Genomic DNA, 4,270 nt, shown 5'->3' on the forward strand with positions numbered 1-4,270 from the left:
GGATCAGTAATAAACTGTTACTGCAGCTCAGTTCCCATTGAAGTCAAAGGGAGTAGAGCTGCAATAACACCAACCAGGCCACTCTACAGGGCTACCTGCTTCCAACTCTGTGCACTGTATAGTACCAGGACTGGACACACCTCCATACAGCTGATCTGTGCAGGGTCCAGCTGCTGGTACCCCACTGAACAGATATTTAGGTTATATCTTAAAGACAGACCATTAAAAAAAAAAATCATGGACAAACCCTTTGAGGCTGGAGCTACATGGGCAGTGATGGCGGCAGTTTGGCCCCTGCCATCTACAGTAGCATTATGGTGCTGTGACTAAAAGCTGCACCTGAAGGGCACCTGGGCTGCACGTTTTAGACCACAACATGTCAATTTGCAGGAGGAACAGGAGGTTACCCGTTTTCTGAAGCCTTCCAAATATATGAGGACTGTTGGTAAGTATGGATTAAGGCCAAAATCTGAGGCGGGCCTTGAACAAACTAAGAAAAATGTAAGAGTGGGCAGTAAGGAAGGGTAAAGCAATTCAGTTATCCGTGGGGTATACCTGATCACAAAATAGTGAACAAGAGGAAACAATCTACTTTTCCTGGAATTTTACGGAAAAAGTGATAAATGGGCAAAAATTGTTGTAAGGAACCATTAGGAGGGCCAAGTGCCACCAAGGAAGTTTGCTACATGTGCACAGGGGAGTTGGTTAGATAGTTGCAGGTGCCAGGTCGTCTAAGGGAGAAGTATGGGAACAATAGGATGGAACGTAGGTGTTACAGTATTTGGGTGAGGAAAGTAGGGACTTGGACTTAAAGGTGATGTCCAGAAGTGATGGTATATATTTATTGAAGAATGGTGGTATGGTCAGGTAGTCATGAAGGTTTGTCAGTGACCAATAACTACCAAGGGGCCAGTTGGCACTAAAAGTGGGTTTAGTGACCCAGAGGTGCCTTGGAAGTTTTGAAACTACATACAGTACATTGGTCTTGAAGTATTGAACAAAAGACCAGAAGGGCAATAGAAGATCATTTCGAAGGACTGGTAAGTGGTGAGGACATAGTAGGGCAGTTGGATGAATCCTACTTTTTGTGGTTGGATTGCAGCACTGCGTCATTATTTATTCCACAAAAATTAAGTCAAAATGCAGAAGGAGGTTGTGAAAAATTAGGTACTGAGTTACTGCTTCCATAGGAATGAAGAGGGTAAGTAGCAGTCAGGTGCTGCTGATCAAATGCCCTTGTATAATTGATCACCAGCAACTGTGACCACATCTAGGAAAGCAGACATTTTGGAAGTTTGCTGGTCTGGAGCACTCAGGTATGTGTTAATGCAATGCCAAGGAGGAAAGACATCAACAATGATCTTAGAGAAGCAACACTTGCTGTACATCATTCTAGGAAGGGTTATAAGGCCATTTCCAATAAATCTAGAGTCCATCATTCTACAACGAGAAAGATTATTCACAAGTGGAGACCATTCCAGACAGCTGACTATCTTCCCAGTAGTAGATAGCTCAGCAATTTCAACCAAAAGTCAGAAATTGCAGTTCTCAGAGAAACTGTAAAAGAGCCAGAAGCTACATCTCAAACTCTACAGGCCTCAATTAGCATGTAAATATTATTATTCTTCATTTATTCATTTTTAGAGCACCATTAATCCCATGGTGCTGGACATTATTATATTTTTTCCATGGTGTTGTACAGTTAGTGCACTGAGGTCAGCTTTGCCGCTATGCGCCTAGTGCCGGAGATATCGATGCTGTTGGTTTTGGCAGCAATGTCCCTCCACTAAAGGTAAGTTCAGACAGAGTTTTTTGGTCAGGATTTTGAGGCCGCATCCGCCTCAAAATCCTGACCAAAAAGATGGTTCCCATTGAAATCAATGGGAGCTGCTCAGGTCTTTTTACGGGAGCCGTTTCTTCCGGCTCCCGGAAAAAAGAAGCGAGGTGCTCATTCTTCAGGTGGAGTCGCCTCGCGAATCAGCCTGAAGACACTCCCTCCTCCAGACAGCAGAACGAAGTGGACCTGAAAGGGTAGTGGAGTGGAGGTCATGACTAGAAATGGGATGAGAGCTAGTAGGTCAAGTTTAGGTGAAGGGGTGAAGTCAGGGACACAGGGGCGGGTTAGCTAGGGGTTATTTGGTAAATAGGGTCTGTTAGTGAGGGGCTAATTCCAGCAAGGAGATTCAAGGAACAAAGTTGTCCCGCCCGCCCTCCCTTATTCTTACTTGTCACGGCGGCGTGGTCAGGAGGGGTCTTTGTAGGCTAAACGGGGGTGGAGGACAAAAGTGGGTTAACTCCACCCACTTGTCAGTATGGATGTTTGTTGGTGAAACTTAATGGTTGAAGTCCTGAGGCAGGGTACCCAGGACGGTTTACACTCTGGTGTGGGTGCCCCTGGGCTAGGTGTGCACGGCCAGGGGTAATAGCCGGAGTCTTGCTATTCTATGGTGGTGGTAAATTGGGCCTTCAGAGACCCCTCCTTATGTGGGGTAGAATTATCGTGGGGGGAGGATGATGTTTATTTTATATATAATGTCAATGTTATTCTTGGTTTTGTTTAAGAACTTTTTGTTAAGATGGTGTTAATAAAATTGGCCGCTGTGGCCTTAACTTCCAGCCAATGTGTCGGTGTTTTTAATGGGGAGTCACAAGAACGGGGGGTTGGAAGTGGGCACAGCTCAGACTAGACCATTTTATTAGTCACCGACTAAGCGCATTCATTGGGCCTAATCCGGAGCGGAGTGCACAGCTGGATGCCGATGCAGTGCACTGGCTTTCAGTCGTGGCTACCCGTCCTTTGGTCCGGAACCTGAGGCGGACCAAAATACTCTGTGTGAACTTACCCTAAGGCAACCTGGGCGCATACCAGCAAAGCTAACTTCAGTGCACTGTCGGGTTTCTAGCTGTACAACACCTTGGAAAAAATATAATAATGTCCAACACCATGAGATAACATCATCCAGAAAACTATGAAGTTGGTTTTACAAGCTACTGATTCATGGGGGCACTTAGTTTTTCACACAAGTCTCTTTTATGTTGGCTTCATTTTCGTTAAATAAACAATGTCCCAGAGGAAACTGTTTTGTTTTTTTTTAAATGTAGATTGTGAGCCCCACATAGAGCTCACAATGTACATTTTTCCCTATCAGTATGTCTTTGGAGTATGGGATGGAAATCCATGCAAACACAGGGAGAACATACAAACTCCTTGCAGATGGTTTTACTGCCCTTGGCGGGATTTAAGCACCGGGACTCCAGCGCTGCAAGGCTGCAATGCTAACCACTGAGCCACTGTGTGGCCCCCCAGAGGAAACCGTTTTGTGTTGTCCATCTGAGGTCGGATTCACCTCATTTTAAGATCTTCAGATGTTTTTTATTATGCCTCGATATGTAAAGCGGTAGAAAAGAGAGCAGTCCTTGTTAGGTTTATTTTCTCCTAATATATAATATTGTGCTTGCTCTTTTCTAGTGACTGACGTTTCTGAAAACGAGTTTTTCCTCTAAAGGGTTATTGAGTTACGATGTTCAATGTATTTGCTTGTACCCGTATGTATTGGTCTTTCTGCACTGGCATCACGTCCTACCAGCAGGGGATCTGCGAGAGGTACAAGGACAGGGAGAGTTACGTGCTAAAATCTAATGACCCCATTTGGATACCCTTACTTCAGTGAGAGACGAGAAAGGGGCACAGATAGATTAACTATCACATCTGCGCTGGATACAGACACAAAGCTCTTAACACTTACAGTGCTGGTGAATGACAGAGCGAGGCCAATGTACAGATGAGAGACTTTCTCTTATATTGTAAGAATTGTCAGCTTTTCTTAATCTATCTATACACACTCAGTAAATCAGGAATGGACAATGCCTATTTTGCTCACAACACCAGATAGGCTGTATTTATAGGATCATGTGTGATGAGACCATATGATGAACCATCTAGTGCAATAGAGATTCTTGGGCAGTGGCATAACTACCGGGGTAGTAGAGATAGCGGCTGCCACAGGGTCCGGGACATTAGTGGCCCGGTCACAGCCGCTACCGCTGCGGGCTATTTTTTTTTCTTAATAGGCCGTTACCGGCTGGAGTAACGTCAACCGGTAACGGGCCCTATTTACTTACCGATCCTGGCAGGGTACGGGATCAGTAAGTAATGCCACGGGCCCCACAAACACTATTATTATACTCGGGGGTCTTTTCAGACCCCCGAGTATAACGATTGGAGTCACGGAAGAGGTAAGGGAACATAAAAACAGTGTTACTCACCTCT

Source organism: Leptodactylus fuscus, chromosome 5, assembly GCF_031893055.1.
Source record: "Leptodactylus fuscus isolate aLepFus1 chromosome 5, aLepFus1.hap2, whole genome shotgun sequence".
Lineage (NCBI taxonomy): Eukaryota > Metazoa > Chordata > Amphibia > Anura > Leptodactylidae > Leptodactylus > Leptodactylus fuscus.